The sequence below is a fragment of the Cheilinus undulatus genome, linkage group 2 (genome assembly GCF_018320785.1).
Source record: "Cheilinus undulatus linkage group 2, ASM1832078v1, whole genome shotgun sequence".
Lineage (NCBI taxonomy): Eukaryota > Metazoa > Chordata > Actinopteri > Labriformes > Labridae > Cheilinus > Cheilinus undulatus.
The window spans coordinates 8273761-8300827 of record NC_054866.1 but is presented as its reverse complement, the minus strand read 5'-3'; the positions used below and the strand labels follow the sequence as shown (position 1 = coordinate 8300827).

The following is a 27067-nucleotide window of genomic DNA, read 5'->3' as shown; positions in this document are numbered from 1 at the left end:
AAATAAATAAATAGCTTTACCCAGAGATACACTTGATGTTAACGAAGCATGCCGTTTATGTTTGCATGATGACTGCCAAGCATCCAATGTCCATTAGAGGCTCCGCATGTCCTTGAAAATTAACGAGACACAGATGTGAGATGCACAGGAGAAGGAGGCATGACCATACCTACCAATGAGGTCAGGACCTCTGTATTTTTACAGTAAAGTAGCCTAAAGGCTCATTCATGCTTTACATTTGAACTGCATATGGATACAAATGGACCTCTTTGTCCATACTCTGCATCTATTTCATCTGTTATCTTAAATCTTACAGATCAATTTTCCCCTCCAGTCACGGGGCAGTGTTGAGTTATGCAGCTAACAGTTCAACCCAGAGTAGCAAAGATGACATTTAAAAGAACTTAATCAAGTTTTCTGAGGAAATATGAAGAAACAATGAGTAAGTGATCAGAAAATACAAGCATATCAAGCATGCTAGCTTACCTGGGCACAAAGACAGACAGCTACAGGATCACAGCTGAGCAGAGGGCGGATCGTTCTTTCTTCACCCTGTGGGACAGATGAAGCAGCGTCAAAGTGGCTCTTTGAGAGATGACGACCTCGAGTGGATTTGTTTTTCAATGTCCATTTCAACATAATAGATGCGTGTCACTATGAGGGTACGAACAGTTGTAAAGTCCAAAACGCACAGATCTATTTTCATGCATGTGTAGAGCATCAGTGAGCCTTTACTTTCCTGTGGCTATTGCAGAGATCTTATAACACAGAGAGAATGGCTCACTCCACTGATAACAGTCATTAGATGTGTGGCTGGGTGATGAAGTGAGTGCTATATAGTACATTCAGAAACTATTTAGTTATGTTGCAGCCTGATGCTTCAATTAAAAAAGACATTTTTTTCTTATAAATCAACACTCAGTACCCCATCATGACAGGGTAAAAAAAGACTTTCAGGAATTTGTGTATTTAAATGAAAAACTGAAATATCACATTGGCGTAAGTTTGAAATCTATTGTCACTTCCTCCCATTGCTCTTGATCGTTGCTGAGATGTTTCTACACCTTGACTGGAGTCCACCTGGGGTAAAATGAATTGAATGTGATTTGGAAAGATTTCATGTTTGCTTCCCGGTCAGGGCCTTTCTGTGAAGAGTATGCATGTTCTCCCCCGTCTCGTGCTTCCTCTTTCCACCAAAGACTTATGCTTTTTAGGTTAATTGGTGACTCTAAATTGGCCACAGGTGTGAAAGTGCCTGGTTCTTTTGCTCTGTATTTTATCCCTGTGATTGACTGATGACCACTCCAGGGCGTACCCCGCCTCTTGCCCAGTGACACCAAGGATAGGGATATTTACCCTAAACCAAATCCGCAGTGTAGATAATGAATGGATGGCTTGGAAAGGCTCACACCTCTCTATAGAAGGCCTCGCAGCTGACAGTGATTACCAAAGCAACAACTAAGCCATGAGGTCAAAGGAACTGTTTGCAGAGCTCAGAGACAGGATTGTTGTGAGGCACAGAAGGCTACAAAAATGTCTGCTGCACTGAAGGTTCCCAAGAGCACAGTGGCCTCCATAATTCTCAATTGGAAGAAATTTGACACAACCAGGACACTTCCAGCTGGTCAGCTGGCCAAACTGAGCAATCAGGAGAGAAGGGCCTCAGTTAGAGAGGTGACCAAGAACTGACCAAGATGGGACAAAGTTCCAGAAAGACAACCATCACTGCAGCCCTCCACTGATCTGGGTTTTATGGCAGAGTGCACAGAGGAGAGGCTTCCACCTAGCCAAAGTACATAAAAAGCCTGCATGGAGTTTGCAAAAAACTCCATGTCAATGCCAAGTGAGCTTTCATGTAGAAACAGTGAGAATATTTTGTCGTACTTATGAAAAACTATGCAATGATGCTGCTGTAACTACATCTTTGGATGCAAAGTCACCGGCTAGCACGCCCACCTGCGAAACTGTGACACCATGACTGTAACGCCCATTCATGGAGGAAAATGATACTTAGAAAGCATAAAGGTCTCTCATGTTTGTCACCATGTTTGTAGTTTGTATCCCACATGTCAGGTAGTTGCATGATCTCACTAGTGTGGACATCCCCCTGTAACATGCATCGCATAGCATCACTTATACCTACAGTTCTACTCATGGCACTGCTGGACTTGAATGCAGAGCTACACTGTCAGTATATTTCCAGCCTTAGAGGATCTTGTAGTTGGATCCTGCAGTGAAAGCTGGGTATTTCAGCCTTTCCTTGTGCTTGTTCTTGACTACGGTAATCAACTGCTGGCTGTAGCTGCAGCAAAGACATGAGAATATCAATCTCATCTCTCTTACTGAAAAATAATTTGCTTTTTCATGTTGTTAACAGGCACCTTTACAGGTGCAGTACTGTATATCTTTGCCGTTTGTCCCATATTGTATTCACAGTACCAGAAAGGAAACAGCCATTACTATTTTCTCCCTTTTTAATCCACGGCTAAAGTGAGTCATTTGTGCAGTGGCTCCACTGTGACAAGACACTCACACAGTGGCACATAAGAGCCAGCATGACTTTCCTTTCCTTTTAATGGTGATCAATAGACTTTGGGCTGAAGGAACCACTGCTTTATCTGTCATCGGACTGAGCCATAGGACCCCGGTGAGGGGGTGGCTGAAAAATCGTCGAGGTGGATCGGCCCAGTTTCTTTAACGAGCTCCCTTGGGGCTGCCACATTATATGTGGAAATGGCTCCAATTAGGACATCCAGCTATAAAGTCTGCAGTAAGGGGAGGGTTTGACAATAACAAAGTTAGAGGGGGGAATGTGGAGAGCCACAATCATGCTTTATCTGAGCTGAATTCGACTCTATTTTCTCAGCCTGCTCCTTCTTGCAATGCTGTGCTTACAGATAGCACAATTCAGAGGGTAGTTTTTAACGTCCTCCACTTTGAAGCGCCTTATCATTGCACAGTGAATCTTTCTAACTGCTGCTTATGTTTAAGCACAATGATGTTAAAACTGCTTTTGCAGCCACCAGCTTTCAGTACTTGGTGTCAGATGCCGATGCATGCATATTTCATTGAGTAACATCTCAGCCTGCCTGGAGACTGCAGATTATCATAATTATCGCATTTTTGGCCCAAGTGAAGCCTTGTTCAGTCGCACAATATTCATCACATCCTCTGTACTGCAGGGGTTCTCAACCTTTTCAGCCTGCGACCCCTAAAATAAAGATGCCAGAGTCTGGGGACCCCACTATACCTGAAGGTGGTTGAACACAGCCACGCACAATCAAGAATAGTCATCTGCAGACAAGGTTGCCCTTAAGGGGGATAAAGGGGAGAGCTTTCTGGCCCCGAGCCAAACTGGGGGCCCATGGAGGTCAGTAAAACCATATTTTAGATCTAATTTGATCAAATAACCACTCTTATCAAATAAACAAATGTCTTTTTACAATCTTTTGTGTAATAAATAGACTTCTTAAAAATGCAAATCCCTTTTGTTAAATAATAAAATAAGTAAAACGATTTAAAAATATTAAAAATGGGTTAATAATGGCAAAAAAGGTGGAAAAAGTGGTGAAATTGGATTTTAAAGTAGCAAACTAGGCAGTTATTGGCAGAAATTGGTTAAACTATCAAAAATGGGCATATCAAATAGTGAAATGTGGGTAAAATGGAAAAATTGGGTGTAAAAAGTTGTAAAAAGGGGTTAGTAGTGGCAATAATGGGTCAAGAGAGGCAACATTAGGCTTAAGTGGCAAGAATTGGCATAGAATTGGCAAAAGCGGGCTGAAAAAAGTGGTGGAAAGGGTTTAAAATGGACAAAATAGGTGTTAAATGGCAAAAATGTGTTTAAATTGGTGGGAAAATTGATGGAAATGGGTTAAAATTAGTGTAAAGTGGCAACAGTGTAATTTTTAATTTATTTGTTTAGGGAATCTGGGGATCCCTCAGTGTCTCGTGACCCCCAAGGGGGTCCTGACCCCAAGGTTGAGAACCACTGCTGTACTGGACTGGAGATTTCATAGAGATGAACCTGTTTTTTTAACTCCTTTTGGTCTGATGATTGTATCCCAGAACTTTCCCTGACCCCTCCAATGCTGACCTTTTCATTGCAGTAGGAAATTTGTTAGATGGATTGAGTATAAACATTAAGCAAGAGGAAAGGTCATTGGCTAAACACAATCATTCATGTAGCTGTAATGGTGTAATATTGACAAGTATATGTGAACTATTTGTCACATCGTCCTGTTGGGGTCTGAGAGGTTTTAATAAGGCTCGACAGCGGTTGATTATATCTTCGATGTCTCTCAGCAGTTAGTGGTTCTGACTTTTTAAAAACTGCTTTCTCACAGAAAAGCTCCTAAATGTTACATCACTCTGAGAGGAAAAACAGAATTGTGTTGACAGCGTCTCAGCGGTTTAAAGTGGGATGTGCTTTTCTTGCCTCTCTGAAGCCGAGTTCGTCTTGAACATGTAGAGATGTCAGTGAGCAGAGTAATGACCTGTTCTGACTCCAGTGCTTTTGCATTATGGAATAACTTCTGGTTGAGATTTGCCAGCTTGTTATTGATCAGCCTGTTGTACAATTCAGACTGACACACATCTTTATGCAGCTCTGGTGAAAGGCAAACATGCAGCCAATCTCTACAGTCGGATGGAGGCCTGCATAAGCACCTTGATTCTGCATATAGCTACAGTTGTAGGTGTTTGCATGTCTGATTTGCTTGACAAGCTAAAAACAATCAAATGCTGTTGTTTTTATCATGGTCTCTGTTTGGATTTTGTTCAGTAAGACAACAACACACAGTGATCAATCATCAATTTATCTGTTTGTTCATTTGTCTGTTTCATTGTGCATCCACAGACAGTCTGCAGACACTGAAAAATACATTTTACAGATAACAATAATGAAATTTAAATGAGGGATGCTTTATTTTAAAATGACACTGATTATTCTCAGCTATGGGCATTTCCACTAGACTAAAACGATGTGTTGACAGTCCAAGGGGAAGTGAACGGGTCAGTCTGGTCTTGCTCAGCAGGCCTTTTTATTGTAAAGTAAGAGTTTGTTTTAATCCTGGTATGAAACAGGTGATTGAAAAGATTTCTCTTAGATGGAGACATGGGCGTAGCATAGGGGGGAAAAGGTACTGATTACCTGGGGCCCACAGTACAGAGGGGCCTTGAGAAGCCTGCAATGAAAAGTGTGTTGAAATGGTGTCATCCAGAGCTGCAAAATAATGCAAGAAAATTGATTTAACCATAGTAAAAATATTGCTCATAAATGGGGAAATTATGCTTTAAAAATAGTTTAAAATGCATAAGCATATGTAAAAATGTAGCAACATTTGTTGCTTGGCTAGCCGGTTAAGGGGAGCCCTGTGTAATATTCTTTCTGGGGGCCAAAAATCCCTGACTACTCCTCTTGTTGGAGATATAGGAATGTTTCCTATTCTGGACTGAGACTCTGCTCATGAGAAAAAGTTAAGACCTAACTAAAGCCTTGGTTTACAAAGGAGGTGTACAGGCGTCTCAGTCCCTAGTTCTTGGGTGCCGGTTTGACTCAAATGGTAGAGCAGGTGGCAATACACAGATGTGAGAGTTGCAGTACTAATTCCCGGTCCCAGGGCAGTTTGGGGCATGCCTTTCCCCACCCTCTCTTGCTGTGTTTCCTGTTTCTTTTCTGCTGTCCTGTCCCAGTAAAGGCAACGAGCTCAAAAAAAAATCTTTGAAAAATAGTCCCTACTCTTCGGGATAATGAGTATGAGTAGGGATGGGAAATTCATCACAAATTAGATTAAATCGCAATATGGCATACTGCAATTTACAAATCACAAATATTATTGCTTGAAATATGTCAAAACACCACTTAAATATATTCATTTCTGCAGCAGTGGAGACTTTATGAACATTTTGCAAACATGAAAGTGTTATTTTTTTTTCAGAATGGTTTACAAAAACTGTCCTTTTTGTGTTTTATCGGTATTTTCCTTAATTGATATGAGTCAATAAAGCAGTTGATATCGAATTTGGATTATGAGAGATAATAACTCAATTAGATATATATTTTTAATCGTTCTTCCCTAGTTCATTCTACCTGATACTGATGAAGCTTAGCATTAGTTCATGGAAGTCATACCCCTAGCCGTGATCAGCTAACAGCCAGCTGACATTAATTATGGCCTCCCAGCTCCCACAGCCAATCACAGCTTTTTCTATCAACACAGCGGTCAATTTAAAGATGGTGTACTTCCACTAATGCCTGTTTGCATCAATGCTGATGCACCACACTGCTGCTGGCAAAGCTTTACCTCCTCCACCCCAGCCTCCTCCTTTATAGCTTAAAGCTTGTTGCACCCTCCTGTTCAGATTCATGCTACTATGGATTAATTGCTTCTGAATTATTTTGTCATAGGGCCTTATATTCACATCTTACTTGTGTATGCTGTTTCTTAAAAATGCTTTGGAGAATTTTCATCACACTTGGCACAGATGTCCACTCTGACTTGAGAATGAACTTTTGGAGGTCATAAAGGTCAAGGTTATTTGATATCATGTACATGCCTTTCTTGCAGTGGTGTAAAGATAACCTGATATGGATGGGTTAACTGATCTTAAAGTTAAAGGTCCGGGTGCATCGTTCCCTGGATCGGTAAAAATGAGGCATGGATCGGTCTTTGGACTGGTTTTAACGTTAGAGACTGGTTCTCTGAGGCTCTGCTGCTTGTTTTCACAGCCCGTTCCACCACGCTTTGGCTCAGCGTCTTTAATCTCGCACAACCTGCAGTGAAATTTTACCGTTAAATGACAGTTCCATTCACCGTAGGTGCTAGCTAAGTAGCTGGATGTGTTTCACTGGTCATAGCCAAAACGTCTTTCAGTTACAGTTCTGCATCTCAGAGATCATGTCATGTGTGGCTAAGATGCTAACGCTAAACATAGCATAAACAGACACGACATTAACACCTTTCTGATTGAAAACTCGGGGAAGTCCTCAGTTATCACCGTAGAACAGCCTGTTTTTTTTTTTTTGTTTAGGTTTGTACCACAAATTTCTCCTATTTTTATCTATTTCTTTTGGCAGTGGTAAGCATGTGGAAATTGCAGGTAACTTACTAGTATGTGAAGCTTTATAATTATTTATTATTTTTCAAAAATTGGAAGCTATTTAACACTAAAGTGAAGTTTAGAAATCTTTGACAGGGCTCAAAAGCTGCTTAATAAACAAACAAGAAATTTAATTCTGGTTGACTCTACTCTCAAGGTACATACATAAAACATTAAATATATAAATTAAAACTATAAAAATGTGAATATGTACAAGCTCTTTTCAATTATTTTAACTTACAAGTCTGTGTGCATTAATGGCACAGTTGCAAAGAGTACATAAGTGTCTTGACCTCAACCTCACCTTAACCACAGACCTCATGCAGGATGTATGAAGCTATTATTTATTTATTTATTCTCTGCTTGGCCATTTTTGCTGCTGTCCTGTCAATGCTAATCTGACCGATGATGATCGCCCTGGAAAACCACAAAATTAAACTTCTAAACTGGCAGCTCTGCACCCTGTAGCATTGTAAACAGTGGATTATTTCAGATATACGGAGCATAGAAGCTGAACGCTGCTTCTCCATGTTGATTCTGACTCTGGGGACACAGATAGACCTGTAACAAAAAACCTGAGCGGTCTGGATGGTTCATAGTGTATTAGAAGGTCACTTTGGGCCTAAACCATTCAGCGCTTTATAAGCTAACAGGAGTATTTTAAAGTCTATTCTCTGAGAGACAGGGGGCCAGTGTAAAGACCCCAGAACAGGACTGATATGATCCACTCTCTTGGTCAAAGTGAGGACTCCAGCTGCAGAATTCTGACAAGTTTTTCAAGGTCCTGCTGGGACATTAGACCTCTAATCCTAGGAATATTCTCAATGTGATAATGAGATAATAACACAGACTTCTGGCCTGGTCAGTGGTTTTAAACTGTAATGACTGGAGCTACATGTCTTAACCCTTCCTCCTACTTCAGTTTTTCCTCTGTTTAACTGAAGGAAACTTTGGTGCATCCACTTGTTAATGTGTCCCATGCATTTACTCAGTGCTTCTATGGGGCTACGGTCACCTGGAGACATTGATTGATTGAGAAATGCAGAGGTGTGTGTCATCTGCATACTAATGGTAATGTTTTCTGTGTTTTCCATGATCTGACCAAAAAGCATGTAGATTTTAAACAGAAGAGGCCCCAGGATGGAGCCTAATGCCATTTTTGTCTGCTCGGATTTAAAGCTGGCACAAAATATCCCTGTTCTTTAGGTAGGATGCAAACCAATCTAGTACTGTGTCAGAAAGTCTGACCCAGTTTTCTACTTGGTTGAGTAATACCTTGTGGTCGACGGTGTTGAATACAGCACTGAGATCCAGTAATACTTAACCTCTTAAGACCCTGCATGTACATACATTACATTTTGGCTATCTAACAAGATAGCAATGATTTATGCTATTAGGTTTTTTCAGATAATTGTCCATAAGTTTCAGAGAAGTTTAAATAATTTGCTTGGAATTTTGGGGAAATGCTTTAAAAATGTCAGAAATTTTCATGAAAATTTTATATTTTGCTTTTATATTTTGGAGCATTTTAATTGAAAGTTTGGAGGGATTCGTTCTAAATTTTTTAGCTATTTTTGTGGAAAACTGGGGGATTTATTTGTAGATATTTAGGAATTTAGGGGGAGGAAAAATCTTTAGATATTTTCCTGAATTTTTAGGGGATGTATTTGTAAATTCTTGGCAAACTGTTTGGAAGTTTTGGTGAAATCTACTTATAAATTTTAGGGAATTTTCATGGAATGGTGAAATTTTAATCCAAATCTTGAGGTTTTTTAAGAAAGTTTGACCAAAACACTGAAGGATTTTTTATGGTATTATTATTTTTTAATTTTCTTATACATTTTTGCCTTTTTTCTTTATTTATATTTAGTAATTTTGATTGAAATTTTCCAAGACCTCCAAACCTTTGATTGGAAATGTAGTTCATACTTGGCATTAAATAAGTTCTTGTGGTCTGTTATCGGAAAAAGGATGCCATCATTTTTAGTATTTTAGAAACATTCTTTATGAAAATGACTTCCTACAAGTAAAGAAATTCTAATTTTGTTTTGCATCTTACTCATAAGGTCCCATTAAGCCTAAATAAGTGAGTGAAACTAAAAATGCAGAAATAAAAGCTCAGCTCAAGTACAAGATGTGGTGAATGTCTCATCATCTGTTCACACAATTTTTCAAAAATAAGCATTAGTGTTCTTCAGTCTCAAATATTACCATTTGGCTCTGGAAGGCAACTTAACTATAAATCAGTGCAGAACGCCCCACATGAAATGATTTAAAATCTATGCTTCTCTTCAAAACCATACCATCCACTGAAGCCAGAGGTAAGGTTTGAAAATAGAGCACTGGTGGCCTCATAGGGGTTTGTCAGGGCAGCACAGCTGCAGGGTGAGACGATGTTGCCGTATCCTGCTTTGCCTCCCAATGGAGAAGTTGTAAATCTGCAGGGTTGTGCTTTAGTTAAGGCTGTTGTCCTGCTAACTAATGCTAGTCAGCCTGGCCTGAGGCTGTCTATGACTCACACTTACACATACTAGCACGCTGATGTGATCTGATGGGCTTCGGGCTGATTTAAGCTCTTTAAAGCCTTCAGGATCTTACTGTTTGTATGTGCGAGCGAGTGACTGTGTTTATATTTGTGCCTAGCCGCGTGTCCTCTGATGTGTGCAGGGTTTCATCAGACATCTCAACCCCAACTTTCACAATTCCCCAGACGCTGGCCGAGTCTTGGAGCAGTCCTATTTATCTAATCTTGCTGGAGCTCACAGTGTGCAGGTACCATACAGAGCTGCAGCCAGCTGGCTCTAGGATAAACCTGTAAATGTCTGAGAGACTCAACCACTTATTTGGGTCATGCTGGTTTTGGTAGAATGGACTTTTTCACATGCTGAACTTTGAGTGATCTGCTGTGTTCATTCTGGCCTTTTGTGTTCTAAAAAAAAGACCTGTTCTCATCGTGATTTGTCTTCCTGTTCTGTGTTTGTCACTGTCACTGTGCCATACAGCTCCTCTGTGAATGCTTTACGTTCCAAACCCAGGTTTCTGTGCACTGAATAATTCAATGTTTAAAGGGAAACGCTGAGCAACATTTCTCGTGATAACAATGAGATTGCAAACAGTTGCATCATCGAACAACACTTGGTATTCCTTCAAACCTCACTATATGACATTTTCCATGTCTGAGGAGGAAACATACTGTAAGAGCTCCAAGCTAATGTGTGCAGTCCTGCAGGAAGACTGTAGGGAGTTTCACTGTACTATAAAGTATTTAAATGGAACTTTGCACATTTTTGCACACAATTGTTTTTTCATGTTTCAAGAATCCAGGGTTGTAGGTAACTCGTCTCTTAAAGCACATTGCTCTGCCGTTGTTTCAGAGGACTTGTGAATGACCAGAATACTTCAAAAAAATAGAAGTTTTTTAGAAAGCTGAGTGCAATCTCACATGCCACACCCAGGCCTGATTACTGCAATAACTGTTGAATCAAGAAATCCCTTAAATGGAACATGTCTGACAGAGTAAATCAAGGCTAGAAGATCTCTAAAAAGCAACACACCATGCCACCAATTAAAGAAATTCAAATACAGATGAAAAAAAAGTCTTCTTTTAGTCTGGAAAGGGTCAAAAATAAATTTCTAAAGCTTTTGAACTCCAGCAAAATACAGTGAAAGCCATAACCCACAAATACAGAAAACTTGGGACTTTGGCCCCGTTCACACGGAAATGAATTCAGGTGTATACGCAAAAGTTTTTGGTCGGATCGGCGTTTCATCCACACAGAAATGGCGTTTCAGGTGACTGTAAACGAGAATTTTTGAAACCGGGTCCCAGAGTGCATAAATCCGTAAACGAATACCGTTTCGTCTCCGTGTGGATTGTTATCCGCATCTTTCTTGAAACGATTACGTCACACACAGCGTAGTGCCCTTAAGGCGCCTGCGCGGTTTAGGCCAAAACAATGATAGCGGACTACATGGTTGTGTTCGTGCTGCAGAAGCTACAGAGCCACCACCGTGGAACGCATACACCATATGTTCTTAAATCCAATGCGGAGAACAACCAGAAGGGCAACTAAATGGAAGTTTGTGTTAGTGTTCTGTGATATTCTTCTTCTACTCTGGTGCATTTCCGTGGCAGCGTTACAGCGCCACATATAGGCTTGGCATATGTACTACAGCGTTTTCAGTTGTGGAGGTCTTTTAGTCCGGCTTTAAAACTCTCCATAGCACCGAGTCAGCGGTATTAAGAGTTTTTAATGACATCCTCTTGGCAAATGACTCTGGTGACCATATAATTCTTGTCCTGTTGAACCTAACTGCAGCCTTTGACACTGTGGACCACTACACCCTAGTGGCTCGGCTATGCCACCTAGTGGGTATATGTGGTACTGCGCTTGAGTGGTTCAAGTCGTTTCTGGCTGACAGAAGTATGTCTGTAAGCTTTGGAAATTCAGAGTCCAGCACTGCTCCTCTGCCGTATGGGGTTCCACAGGGGTCGATTTTAGGGCCCCTGCTTTTCTCTTTGTATTTACTGCCCCTGGGCTCCATCCTGAGAAAGCATGGCATTTCTTTCCATTGTTATGCTGACGACAGTCAGATATATGTGCCACTGAAAAAGAAAAATGCTTTCTCTCTCTCACCACTCCTGGCATGTCTTGAAGACATCAAAGCCTGGATGGCTTTGAACTTTTTAAATTTAAATGAGAAAAAAACTGAAGTGATGGTGTTTGGTCCCAGTGACCCTTGTGTATCCTCTCCTGTTGACTTGGGCCCTTTAGCTGATTATCTTAATCCAACAGTGTCAAACTTGGGTTTTAAGATGGACAGTGATTTTAAGCTGGAGCTCTGTCGTGAAGTCCAGCTTTTTTCAGATTAGGCAGTTGGCAAAGGTGAAGCCTTTTCTCGCACAACAGCACTTTGAAAGAGTAATCCATGCCTTTATCACATCTTGGTCAAAACGGAAGCTCAGGGGGGATAGAGCTTTTTCTGTCGCTGCTCCCAAATTGTGGAACGAGCTTCCCTCCCACATTAAACAAGCCTCCTCACTGTCCATTTTTTAAAACTCGTCTTAAAACCCATTTTTATTCCTTGGCTTTCAACCCCACATGAGACTCTGCTCCTGTTTTAATGTTTTATGATTTGCTTTTAGTTATTGTTTTATTGTTCTTAAATTGTTTTTTTTTTTAAACAATGAAATGTGTCATGGGTTACGGGGAAAAAAACTCAAAAGGGAGGACCCAAATGCAGATGGTACAAAACTGATTTAATAAACAAACAAAAGAACTACTTACAACTTAAAACACCGGAATCAAAATCAAAGAAACAAAACAAAATCCAAAGGAGCACGAGGAAGCACGAGGAGTAACAAGCACTGGGAAGACATATGCAATGAACCGACACAGACACAGGGAGACACAGAGCTTAAATACACAGGGAGTGATTAACAATGGCAGACAGGTGTGGACAATCAGACACAGGTGAAACTGGTGAAGGATAATCAAAGTGGAGGGAAACTCAGGCAGGAAGCAAAACTGGAATCACACACAAGGGAAGGCAACTACAAAATAAAACAGGAAACATGGAACCTAACACAAGAAGCACACAAGGACTGAAAACTGGACACAAGAAGCTAAACTACAGAAACACTGAAAACACAGGAGGATACAAAGAACCAAGGAGGGAAACTCAAACACAGGGAGTAAAACTAAAACATGAAACAAAACAAGAAGCACAGGGAAACTTAACATGAAACAGGGAATTAAACTAGACATGAAATACATGGAGTACTACACATGAAACACAGGGGAAAACCTAAACATGGAACACAGGGAATACAATAAAAAACTAGACACATGGAAAATAACAAAAGCCCAAAATACACAGAAACACAAAGACTATATAAAACACTAAAAGCTGAACAAAGGAAACACAAGGGCTACAGATAACATCTAAGAACTAAACCAAATACAAAGTCAAACTAGAAATCACAGAATAAACAAAGGAAAACCATAGGAAAACTCAGAAACATAATAAATCAAAACCTGGATCATGACAGAAATGATTATTTTAGTGTTTATACCTATTCATTGTTTTAATTGTTTTATTCCTGCATTGTTTTGTCTACTTATGTACAGCACTTTGTTTCAGCTGTGGTTGTTTTAAAGTGCTTTATAAATAAAGTTGAGTTGAGTTGAGTTGAGTTTCAGTGGTTCCGTGTTTACGCGGATATTTCCTGAAATTATCCTGTAACTTTTCCAAAACGAAACGGCAGTATAGCGTTTTCATTTCCGTGTGAACGGGGCCTATGGTGAACCTTCATGAGTGGCTGGCCTACCTAAACTACTTCAAAAGCACATCAACGACTCCTCCAGGAGGTCACAAAAGAATCCAGAACAACATCTAAAGACCTGCAGGTCTCACGTGACTCAGTTAAGGTCAGAGTTCATGATTCAACAATAAGAAACAGATGATCCTTAGGACTTCTGGGAAAATATTCTGTGGACTGACAAGACAAAAGTTGAACTTTTTGGAAGATGTGTGTTCTGTTACATCAGGAGTAAAACTAATACAGCATTTGATAAAAAGAACATCATACCAACAGGTAAACACGGTGGTGGCAGTGTGATGGTCTGTTGCTTCAGGAACTGGACCACTTACTGTAATTGATGGAACCATGATTTCTGCTCTCAACCAGACTATCCTGAAGGAGAACGTCCAAGCTATCGGTTTGTGAACTCAAGCTTGGACTTAATCCAGTTGAGCTGCTGTGGCATGAACTTAAAGAGACCATTCATGCTTGAAAACCCAGTGCATGAGCACATTACCAGTTGCCAAAACCAGCATTGCAAATAGTGACAAAAACAGAGGATTTCTGGGTTTAAAAGAAAATGCTTAAAAAATATTTGACATTGCATACATTTGAGCCAACATTGTTTTTGGACCATTTTTAATGAAAACTCACTAAATTCTACACTAAATTCATTACTTTAATTAATTTATTATCACTGGAGGGTACTGCCACTTCCACTTTGCCATAAGGTGTTGTGCTTTGGTGTTAAAACTGTTCATCACTGCAGTACGTACCCAGAGCTTTGGTTTATCTTGACTTTTATTCTGTGGGAGCAAGTTGTGGTTAAACTTGGTCATGAGATTAAATGGTGTTATTATTCTTTTAATTTGTAAAGGTTTAAAGATTAATCAAGAGCTGTTAACGGGTCTCCACTGCTCTAGAGTCCAGTAGCGGCATGCTTTACTTCACTGTTTAGGAGCGAGGAAATTTCACAACTGGACTTGTTGTACAGGTGACGTCCTATCACAGTACCACGCTGGAATTCACTGAGCTTCTGAGAGAGACCCATTCTTTCACAAATGTTTGTAGAAACAGTCTGCATGCCTAGGTGCTTAATTTTATATACCTGTGGACATGGCAGTGATTGGAACACACTTATTTCAATTATTTGGATGGGTGAGTGAATACTTTTGGCAGTATAGTGTAGACAGTTGTTGCAAATGCTTGCTTGCAGCTGTTGCTACCAAGGGTGGCACAACCAGTTATTAGGTGTAGGGGGCAATGACTTTTTCACATAGGACCACGTAGGTTTAGATGCCTTTTTCTCCTTAACAAATAAAAACATTGTATTTACACTGGCTACACAGGAAAATCTGGGGACTAATTTTTCCAGAGTAAAAAATATTTTACTCAAAAATAGTGTAACGATGGCACGCCGTTACCAGGCACTGGTGTAATATTGAAGATGGCTATTTAAGTGTGTCTCTAGTGAGATTTATAGATATGGACTTTTAACACTTATTTAGTATAACTAAAACTTTGTGCAAGGTAAATGATCACACTTTCAGCATGTATTTTATAGATTTATTGGGTTAAAGGAATAGCGTGAGTGTGTACGTTTGGGTGAGGAGGTTGTGTGTCAGCCAGCCGACACAGCAGGGACGCTGGGCCGTTTTGCCTCGTCGTTCTCCTATAAGTAGAAAGAAATACTCAGTTGGGCCTTACTCAGGTGTAGACATAAATTGTGTAGTTGTGAGTATAAATTAACAAACAGAATGATTGATTTAAATGTGTATAGGAATGCACGGGGAAACTTACCTCTGCCTCTTCTCTTCCTCCCAGGGTGTTCGGGTAAAAGAATTCCCCGGGGGCTCGGACACCTTTTATCAGTTCCGGGGGGGGGAGCCACCAAGTAGGAAGTTGGTAGAGGGGAGTTTTGGCGTTGCATTTTAATGTATATGTTTATGTAAATTATTCGGGGGTATTTATTCAACGGGGTTTAGGTGTGTGTATTAATTAGTAATTTATTTATGTTTTTGGGAATGGTTTGTACATTTGAACTATATATATATTTATAAATTGATGATTTGGTGAATACCTGGGGGGGATGGATTGTTCCAGTGGATGATTACCAGCGGGGAGGTATAAAAGGGAGTCATTCTGTGTGAAGGGTGTGTTGACATGGTGTGAAAATAAATGCAAAGTGTTTGCACACATGTCCTCTGCCTACGGGTCCTCCTTCCTGGCCGCTCGAGCCAGCTGACAAATAGGAACATTTTACTCTTTATTGTGTATTTATTACCAGCCACCACCAGAGTTGGAGTAAAAACACAGATGCAATTCTGCTGGAGTAAAACACCCACTTAAGTTTAACTCAGCTGCCATCACTCATGGACGGTTACAGGTGCAGCTCATTAGCTGTCCCAAGTGCAGATAATCCTTGGTAATCAAGATCTACACGCCTGGTGATGAACTTTCAGACACTTTGGTACTACAGCAGCTTATCAGGTAACCTGGCTCCTTTTGACCTTTAAATCGTCATTTTTCAGCCTGTTTTTTTGCCTTGTCTGACTCCATTTGTCCTCTTTAGTAGTAGTAAGAATTTAGTCCATAATGAGTGGAGAACATTTCTCGAAGGCAAACAGATCTGAAAGGACTAAATACAACACTGCACTGAGTCAATTGCTGCAGAGTTATTTTAATTTTGTTCATCCTGGAGTACATAATCATCATTTAGAGTAAAATAAACACTTTTTAGAGTTAAAACAACACTGAAAATATAACTCTGCGAGCAGAGTTCATTTTACTCTAAATAAACTGGGACCACATGTTATATTTGTCAGAGTAAAATTACTCAATTTGAGTAAAATGTACTCAGGTAAATGTAGTGTGTATTTTTGTCGAATATTAAAAATTGTTTGATGATCTGAAAGATGAAAGAGTGACAGGAATGCAAAAGAGAAAAAGATATTAGGAAGCAGTGTTAATTTTGTCGACTGAAACTATGACTAAAACTATTTGTTGACAGCCTTTTTTTCTATGACAAAAACTAAGTCTAGGTTTTGCCAAATGACTAAAACTAGACTGACATGTTGTATAGTTTTTGTCTGACATTCAAAATCTGTGATATTTCTCCACTGTGGGTAAATCTGTAAAAAACAATGCATCTGTAGCTATTCTGTCTCTCAGGGTAGAAAGCAGGGACCCCAGGTTTGGCAGGGTGCAGAGAACACAATAACATGATTTGGTACCAGATTTAGGCAAGAGAATAAATGCTTGGACTAAAAGTTTAGACTAAAATGTGAGGACTTTTTTTGGACTAAAACTAGACTAAAATGTTTTGTGTTTTCATTGAATAAAAATAGGCTAAAACTAAAAAGGGTAGAACTGACTAAAATGGGACTAAAACTAAAATGCATTTCATTTAAAGACTAAAACCAAAACAAAAATTAAAAATAGCTTCCAAAATTAACACTGTTAGAAAGGGAAATAGTTTTTCACAGCACTGTACCCTTTTTTTTTTGCTTTAACGCTGTTCAGCAAATCCTCCGACATCTTTTCAACCACCACAAAAACAATTCTCCCCAGTTAATTTATCACCTAATTTATACATAAGCCAGGGTAATGTCTGTTATATTACAATTATTCACCCAGTGCTATCAAATAAATGGCAATTTTCCTCACAGAACCTGTCCTCTGCCTTAAATCAGCAGAAAATATCAACTTGTGCATATTAGAAAGCATTAAAACTCATTCCTAAACCATTTCAGTGCATGCTGCTTTTCAACACAGTTTTAAAGCAAACATTTTTAAGCTTGCATGGTGTGCAATCATTAATGCTGCAGAAAATTGCCAGTGGGACAAATGTAATTGTAGTGTAAGTGCTACACCGAGTATAAAATAACAGTTTGAAACGCTTCCAAAACCATGAAAAATGTGCTATTATCTTTAAACTGCTTATTTCTCTTAAGTGTGAGTACAATAAGTGTGTGTCATGCTTGGGAATTCAACATTAAAGTGAATGATATGGCAATGCTCTAACACTGAAATGTGAAAACAGACTATGATTTTACAGGAGTAAGAGCACACGCTGCACAGAGCCAGATTTGGAGGCAAACAAATGATTCAAAAAAGCCTCCCTTTTTATTAAGGGTAACAAATTAACCCTCTCTTAATCAAGGAAGGAATTTCTAAGTAGTTTGCAGGCGTAAGGGGGAAAATACACTTTTTTTTTTGTCTTTTTCGGAAAGGCTCCTTCTCACTTAATTATTGATGTTCCAATTTCTTGTTCCACAACAACCCAGGTCCCCGGTGTGTTTATCATACAGGGCGAGGGAGAGACACAGAATGCTTGGAATAAGGGAAAATTCATTTATGGTTCATAACAATGCCTGGAGGTTGGATGGAAAAAAGATTGCCTTCGCTAAATCTGCTCTGCAGCCTTACTATAAATTAGGACATACATTACTGTTAGCTATACATAGACTGCACTTGTTGTGTTGTTTAGGAGGTCACCCTGAATGCTGCAGCTGTGATTAAGGCTTAGAGGGGTGAACACTTAAAATGCAGACACTGTTTTAGATTTGCATACCATAATACAAATTATTTGTTTTCTTCTATAGGTGGTTTTACCATTTGGAAAGGTCGGCAATCGCCTTGGGCCTCACAGCATATGCAAAGGTGTAAAGAGGTATATAAGGTCCACATAGCATGCAGAATAGCATCAAAATAGAGCGTGATAGAACAAAAAAAAGAGCCCTGGACCCCATTGGTGAAGTGTGAAACCCTCCAAAAGCCCCAACCTGTCTTTTTTCAAGTCAACTGTAGCAAGATAAATCTAAAAATATGAAGTCAATAAAATATCAAATTTCTTAAGTTGCCTGAAATAATGTAATAATCCTGATTTGTGGCAGAAGTTCTGATATTACACCATGTAATGAGTAAATTTTGTTTACAGGGATGAAACGGTCACCGGTTTTAATGACAACAGTGATAAAATATCTTTACGATTATCTTACCCTTCAATTTTTAATCATCAATTAAACCTGCCTGTGATATCCCAATAATGTCTAGACAGCACGCTACGTGGGTTTGATTACTGAGGGGAAAGAAAGAAAAAAAAGCCCTCCAGTTGACTGGAGACATGGAGAAAAACTTTCAGGTACAGGTGACATCGCTGTCTCTTCTCTCTGTACCTTCATCTGGCTCTGGCTGTGTGAGTAGCATACACTCACTGGCTATAGCAGCTTCTCATTTGCACTCCCAAACTTTGAAAAAATATTATTTGAAAAGTACTAAAATCCATGTTGAACGGGTGCTTAATAACTCACGTAATGACCTAACAGTTATATTATAATACCTTCAAAGGCAGGTCTTTAAAAATGACTGTTAGGCGAATGTGAATAATGGTGTGGTGTGTTCAAATGTAACATTAGTAGGGATGTAACGACTCAGAGGTCAAAGTTCAGTTCATACCTCTGTTTTGGAGTCCATGGTTCCTAAATAGAATTTCCGATTCTGATTCATCTGACCACAGAACAGTTTTCCATTTTTCCTCAGTCCATTTTAATTGAGCTTTTGCCCAGAGAAGACGGTAGTGTTTCTGCATCTTGTTTACTTATTCTGCTTTGCATGATACAGCTTCAACTCGTATTTATGGATGGCATAACAATGATTTATGTGTCCCTGAGCCCACGCAGTGATTTCCAGTTCAAAATCATGCTTGTTTTTAATGCAGTAGCCCCTGAAGGCCCAAAGCCCACCAGTATCCAGTATTGACCTTCAGCCTTGTCCCTTATACACAGACATTTCTTCAGATTCTCTGGATCTTTTGATGATATTATAAACCCTGTAAAGTGAAATACAAAATTTGTCTTGACACACTAGATATGTTGGAATAAGTTTTCTGTAAACACGTGAAAACACTGAGATCTACATGTGACAGAATTTTTGGAATTAGACCTTAAGAAAGTTTTTCATCTCTTTACTGGATGGGTTTAATTTGGGCGGAGCAAACATGTGTGCTGGTGATGTCATCGCCCCACGATGGGGCATGACCCCGCCCCCTAAAGCTACAATGATATAAATTAACAGAGCAGTTCAACTCAGTCCAGTCTGTTGTTAGCTGATGTCACTGCCTTTGTTGAAGGTTAACAGTCAGTTAAATGCTGTTTTTGTTCATTGTGAGGTAAATTTGCCAAATCTCTCAGCCACAGTGGTCTAATCTATCATTAAAGCATCGTAACAGAGATATAAGCCAGATAACTGACTCTGTCTCTTCTCTGGCACAAAGCCAGGCAGCCAGGCTAATAGCATGAGAGTTTCCTCCATTCAGAACGTGGCCTTTTTCTGATCTGAGAGGACTGTATTTCTCTTGAGTGGGCGAAATTTCACCAGGGGGGTTCATAAAACAGATTTATTATCACTACAAAGGGTCTTTAAAGACTGTAAACAGTTGGATATTTAACATGTTTGCAATTTTAAGTTGAATAACTTCTCTCTGAAATTTTGCCACAATTTTTAAAGTTTTTCACAGATTGCTGAACCTCTGCCTTTCCTTACTTGGGAGACTCTGCCTCTCCAAAAGTCTCCTTTTATACTCTGTCATGTTAGTGACCTCTGGCTAATTAACCTAACTAGTGGCAAAATGCTCCTCCAACTGTTTTTCATTATAGAAGTACTTAACTTTCCAGCCTTTTGTTGCCCTGTCTCTACTTTTTTGAGAAGTATTGCTGCCATAAAATGAAAAACAAGGTAATGTTTTTCATGAATTGATAAAATGTCTCAGTTTCAACATCTGATATGTTGTTTATGTTCTACTGTGAATAAAATATGGGGTTATGAGATCTGCAAATCATTGCGCTCTGTTTATACGTTTTACAAAGCGCCCCAACTTTTTTGGGATTTGGGTTTTAATCAAAAAATGACAATATATTTTTATTGTGCCGTAATAGAACCTATAGCTATAGAACATTTAACATGTCCTACTATTAGTAAATTTACCCAAATAAATGGTTTCAAGCAAAGCACAAGTGGCAAGGGACATTCTAGGTGTTTCTGATGACCCAGCCTTTCTGAGTGATCCATTCATCTTTGGTCTTGCTCCTCTATCACAAGCATAACCACACACAATTTTACCTCCCCTCCCTTCTTTTATACTTCTCACTCTCATCTTTTATCCCTCTCCATCATGTACGAGTCCTCCCTGCCTCTTTTTTATTAACTTCCCTCTTCAGACCATCTCTAACCTCCCTCCATTTTCTCCTCTTCCTCCATTCATCCTCTCCCCCTCTCTCTCTCCCTCTCTCTCTTTGACTGGCTCTCTTGGGGGGCGGATGTGTCTCTGTGGCTCTCCGCAGATCTGGAAAGGACATCCTCTCAGTTTAATTCAAGTCAGCCCCGGTCTCCTGGTGCTCAGAGACGCAGCATGTGTGACAGCTCTACAGAGACAGCCAGAAGGAACAGACAAGTCTCATCTGCATATACGTATGAGTGAGTGTGTGTGTGTGAGAGGAGGAGTGTGTTTCAATTAGGCACATTTCAACACTTCCCTGCAGACTGAAAGGGTTAATTTCACCCTGGCAGCAGTCATGGTCATCTATAAATCTATGATGAGAGGCTGCGATGTTGGTTAGCTGGTGCTAATTCAGCTTGCAACAATTAAAGTGGCAGAGAGAGAAATCTACATTTTTATGTAACACATGCTTTAGGATACACTGCAAAGAAAACTATAGTCATGAAGATGACATGGAGATGGGCCTTCTCTTACAAAATAAAGCAAAAGTTTGGCAAGACAGTTCTCTTGGCAGCTGCATTATGGGACTACAAAGACAAAAGACTAAATAGAAATGAAAGCTCAGCACAGTAGACAATAGTGCAGATTTTGTTATTAGAGAGGCTGGTTCTCCCATCTCTTGGGGACCAAAAAGTAAAAAAAAAAAACACTTGGTGACAAAAAGTTACAGCCAATATTGACATCTTTATAAAAAAGGCATCATTTCCTCTTTTTGCTCTTTTTGTGCCATCATTCAAAGCAGTTCCTGTCTGCAGAGACACTGAAGAACACATCACCGGCTCTCGGTCTGTCCTCCATTCTGAGCTGTTCAGGCCGTCTCCTGCATTTGCTGCCCAGAAACCCATGTGCAGTTTAACATAACATGATGCTATGATGGAACAGCCCATTGTTTGTCATCACAAAGCATTGTGGGATACAAACCTGTGTTAAGCATTAGCTGCTAACAGCAGAAACAACAGAAAATGGATTCAAAATGGATGAAGAGATGTTCATTATCAGATTTACTAGTGTGGATTTAATCTTTAAATACCTCAGAAAGTCACCAAAGTTCCAGGCTTGCTAGAAAAAACTCCACAAGGAGTTCCAACTCTTGAATGGGGTCACTGGAAAGATAAAATGTCTAGCTTTGAGAGGAAGAACAAAAGTTAGTGCCTTCAATTAATGTTTCAAAGTTATTCAACTTTGTGTATCCTGTGCCACTTCTTGTTGTGTACAACAACATTGGTCTCAGTTGGTTAATTTGAGGTACTTACAGTATTAATAACTCCTTTTTTCACACTTAATTGAGTTTGCCAACACGTTTAACCTTCTGAGGACAGCATTGTTGTATCAACAAGGAGACATGTTTAACTCAAAGTTAAATTACTTTTCAATCATATGTTCTTTTCCTCTGAAAGTCCTCTGTTGTGCCGTTCTAATGATTATATCCACGCCTTTGTAGCACTTAGAGAATGTTTTCTGGAACTTGGATGACACCAGTAACTGCGATATTGGATGACTTTATCCATTTATGAACTATTTTTTAATTATTCCTGCAGTTACCTGGTCAGTCCGTCCCCCATATTGTTTGTTTTTATCCCAGAATGGATTGCAACTGGACTGTGACAACCAATGGCAGGGTGTTCCATTGTCGTGTCGTCGGGCAGAAAATTTGATGTATGATATCTGCTGATACCGATACCAGACAGATAATAATGGCATCCCTAATACTAACTTTCTTTGATTGCTAATGACACTGCTCCTTCAGCATTTCAAGCAATAACAGCCCGACAACACCCTAGTAAAGTCTAAGCAACATTTACATGAACGAATGAATGAATCAATTAATCAATGAATGAACGAAAGAAATTTATTTCGGTTCACTTGCACAAATAAAGCAATTTACAGGATCAAGGTGCAATTCCTAAATTTCCGAGCAAACCAAAAGGGTGTAGGCAGAAGCTAAAGCTTATTAAAGCCTACCCCTCTTATTTCACAAATAACAAAACCATCACAGAAATAAGTGCATAGCAAGAACAATGCAGAAGCGTTGTTGTTGTTTGCATGCATTAGTGCATTCATTAGTCAATCTATGCATAATAACATATTCATATCAACTTACATTTTCCATGGTGTATTTCAAAACCAACTGACTTTTATGTAGTCTTTCCAGCCTACCAATGTACAGCATGGTTTAATAATTTCAGAAGAATAATTCCACAAATGTACCCCTCTGACTGACAGACAATGAGATTTGACATTTGTTGGTATCTTTGGTTTTTGAAAAATAAATGTTCCTCTCAGATTGTATTGACTTTCTCTCATTATAAACAACTTCTGGATATTTTTCAACAATTTCTGGATATCCCTCTGACTCATTCTGCAGCAAACATACTTCCTAAAACATCCTCCTTACAGCCCTTTGAGATAATGATACAGGCACTGCAATGTGAAACACAACCCCAGCCACAGATGTTATCTATTTCTTAATCTGTCATTTTTCCCCCAGTTATTCCAGAAATGATGTCCTGTTGGGTCAAATGGAACCAAAAATCAAAATATTGGCTAATTAGCTATATATTTATTTAGATAAAAACCTCAGGGGTCACCATAGTTGTTGCCATAGCAACCATTTTTCTCTGAGAATGAATTATGAATGACTGGATCAATAAAATTCCTGTTATTATGATATGATATAAAGAGCATGTGGTTCACTTCAGGGCTTCAATTCTCAACCTTTGGTCTGTTTTTGTGACTGCCTGCCATGTTCACTTCCTCCACTTGTTCACTGCCTCCCACCATACCATGTTTTTCTAGTCACATAGTAAGGCATTGATAAGGGAATTGTTTAGATTAAATGTAAATGATGTTGATAGATTGTACCAGTTGGAACCAGTTCTCAACTGGAACCGGTTCTCGATTCCTATCCCTAAGTGTGGCTCCTTTGAGCCTAACTACAAGAAAGAAAAGAAAATGAAGAAGATAAAATTATCAGCAGGTTTCGTCCCTCTATTGCATCCCCATCCACAGCTGTATAAACCAATCAATCCCAGTTTATCCCAGGTTTTGTGCTCTGTTTGCTGAACCACATTTTTCAAACCCTGAAAATCAATAAGCTTATTGATACTTCTATCCAGTCTCATGGGTCATGAAGCCTAATCTTCCATCTTAAGTTGACATCTTTTACATCTTATCCCTGGTCTGGTGCACAAACATACGTTAGATCTTGCATGGGGAGTTCTTGGCACACCGGCATTGTGAAACAAATGCTACCAAAATGTACCTTTCTACTGTTTTAGGGTTAAGAAGGAAACTCTGACTGCTGAAAAGTTATCCTCTATCAAACTTTTAATAAGTTCTGTTTGTTAAAAAGCAATTTAGTGTTGAAATCCAACTCTGAGTATGCACATTCACAGGATTATGATTGGAAATCATTTGAAACTGCCCTTTAATCTGTGGTCTTCCAAGTTTTCATAATTGATTAAGATTTGAAATCCATCTAGTGTGTAGCTAACCTTGTGAAGCAGATGGATTGGCAGGAATCCATGTTTGGCATCAGGCAGATCCATCTTGCAAAGCTCCAGTCTTAGAGACTGTGCCAGGTCTGGGAACAGTCCAGAATAATCGGCATCATTTGAGGAGAACAAGGCAGTATCTACAGACGGCACTGACTTATACTGGAGGCCAAAAGCAATGGCTGCCCCACGGTGCAGTGATAAGCATGGATGTAGCTGTAGTATAGCAGGTGTTTCATCAGAGCTGGTCCACATTTCTCATTAAAAGAAGAGCAAAGAGCCACACTGGAAGCCTGTATTTGCACTTCTCCTGACAGGCCTCGGCATTAGTTTGATCCACCAACAACCTCCACCATTTGTACACTACAATATTGCCGTCCTGCTAAGCTCACGTTACTTACTGTAGCAGTGCATGCCTACTACCTCATTTTGTGTTGTCGCTCTGATTGGCCCATAAAGAATATGACAGACAGGACAGTTCTTCCTCACTTTGCTACGCTAGCAGTAGCCTTGGTTTTGCCTCACGTGGGCACTACAGCCGAACCCACCTGTTTATACCAGGTAGGTCAGTGTTGCAGAAAAAGAAAAACTGTGGCAGAAATTTTACTGCTGATGGTACTGAAACAGTTTTTTAACTGCCCATCACTAGTCCAAGCTATCTACCTTTATCTGTTTTGGCTTTTTACAAAAGTGTCATTATTCCTCTCTCATGTTTTTAATCATTGCTGAGAGCAGATGATATATTTCTGTTCCTTTCTTATTTTTTATTTTGTTTGTTCACATTGGACAAAAAGCAATAACTGGTTTGATTCCTTTCTTTGGACTACCAGTGATAAATCACAATATATTCTTTCTCCAGAGGAGAAAATAGTGCCTACAAGCAATTCTCCACCAAACCTGTCTCCCCCCGCCCACCTCTCTATCTCATCATTTGCTGCGTCTACACCTTTAGATTATTTCTCTGGCTTTGTCATCAGCAGCATCAGCTCTTAAGCTCTCTCACCTTCTCCTCTGAGTCTTCTTCACCTCCCAACCTTCTCCCTCCCGCTCCCATGTGCTATACCTACGTACACGTCAGCCACTAATAATTTCAGAGGCCAGGGGATCAAAGACAGCAGAGGTAAGTGGATCTGTCACATCATTTTGCCTCTGTCCTCCACCTAATTCCTCAACTGGATTTCCTGGTGAAAATGGAACATCTATTGGACAGGAGGAGAGACAGGAAGCAGAGAGACAGCCACGATAGAGGGAGACAGACACTATGGAGGGTAGAGATACTGTCACTTGCATCTAGTGTTTAGAGCTAGCCATGTCCTTTGATGCAACAAAGAGCCTTAAATAAAGCTGCCTTGAAGAAACAGCAATAAATAAGGCACAAGTGTGTCTGATATAAGTGACAGTTTAAAAAAAAGAACAAAACAAGATTGTCAAGGTCAGTGAGGCTGTCAGGCAGTTAACTCAGGGATAAAAAAAACATCATCACCTGTTTGAAAAACGACTCTAGAGAGATCTCATGAGGAAATCAATACCATCCATTCTTGGATGAAAAACTCAGTTCATAAATTCAGTATTTCCCAAACTCAAATACATAAAAAGCTCCAGAATGAGAAGCATAGTGGTTAATAGATGTTCTCTCTCCACAACAATCAGTGTGCTTACATGTATAGGAAAGTCAAGTGACTCCATTAGGCAGTTCAGCAGGACTACTGTCATTTTACCAGTATACATGCACAGCTGAAAAAATGTTTTATTGACTGGATGTAAAACTCTACGGTAGATGCCTTTGTCACTATGGACTGTCTTTATGTTGAATTTTTGATAAGAAAGCAGTAAATGATGGACCCTTCTCAAAATACCCACTTGTCACTCCCACTCCAGTTAATGCAGGCCTTACACTTGAGGACTTTGCTAAAACTTTAGAAAGACTTTAAAAACACTAACACATAAAGACAGTTTGTCAGGAGGTCGCTGACTAAGCCTTTACAAAGACTGGGGGTCACTAACTACACTCTTGAATTAGATTCCTGTTGAGATTATCTTCCATAATTCATCTGTCTGAAATTCACAACAACTATTTTTGGGCAGTGTTCTGTCCTTTGTTATGTCAGTTAAGTTTAATTATTACACTGCCCCCTGCCTGTAAAGTGTTTGTATGCAGTTTTGTTTATACACTGCCCCCTCCTGGTTGAAAAGAGACCATTGGCATGTGCTAGTTAACTGCCATGATAGTGCCTTGGAGTGCAGACAGCAGGTGATTCTCCTGCAGGATTATTTTTTACACTGTTGCCTTTGACACGATTTGTCTGTGAGTGTGGTATTTTCTATGCTTTATGATAGAGACAGAGGCAAAGGGTCATGTTTAGGTTTTTGCTTCATATTTTTGGCGTTATATTTGTAGTTAGCAGAGTTTTAGCTAGCAGAGCTGTTAGCTAGCAGAGCTGTTGGCATGACTAAGGAATTTGAGTTTGCTAATTGTAGTTTTTGACTGTGCCTTATTTTCTGTGCTTATTATTCTTAATGCATTGTGTAATTTTTTCTTTACTGCAGTTTTACAAAAAGGTAAAGAACACATTGCATTAAAAGGAACTCTTCGTTAAATGTCAAGAAAAGTTACGCCTTGCAGTTCTTGGAGGATCTCAAGTTGTTAGCTGACTGTCTAGCTTTGACCATCGGCTAGTCAGAGCGAGGAGAGTACAGGCAGAGACAATAAGGCAGGAACAAAAGCAGCTTTCGTCCACAAACATATGTTTATTAGGGGTGTAACAGTTATAGCAAGAGCTATTTAACAGTACATCTGGTGCTTTAGGGACATAAACTAAATCGAAACCTATGTAGCATGAAAAAAATGATATGAGTTGAAATTCCAATAATCTTAACAAAGAGTAGAAACAA

At 39.5% G+C, this 27067-nt stretch overlaps 1 protein-coding gene across 5 annotated transcripts in view; it reads right to left on the bottom strand.

Annotated features, from left to right (window-relative positions):
• b3gat1a (beta-1,3-glucuronyltransferase 1 (glucuronosyltransferase P) a) overlaps positions 1-27067 on the bottom strand; it is a 199659-nt gene that overhangs the window by 69650 nt on the left and 102942 nt on the right. For 4 of the 5 annotated variants that reach the window (XM_041813679.1, XM_041813705.1, XM_041813715.1 and 1 more), the window contains exon 4: positions 487-552. The gene's annotated coding sequence lies outside the window, so the exon portion shown is untranslated. Of the gene's footprint in view, positions 1-20; positions 107-486; positions 553-27067 lie in introns of those variants that run through there. The other variant, XM_041813697.1, reaches the window with a different exon arrangement.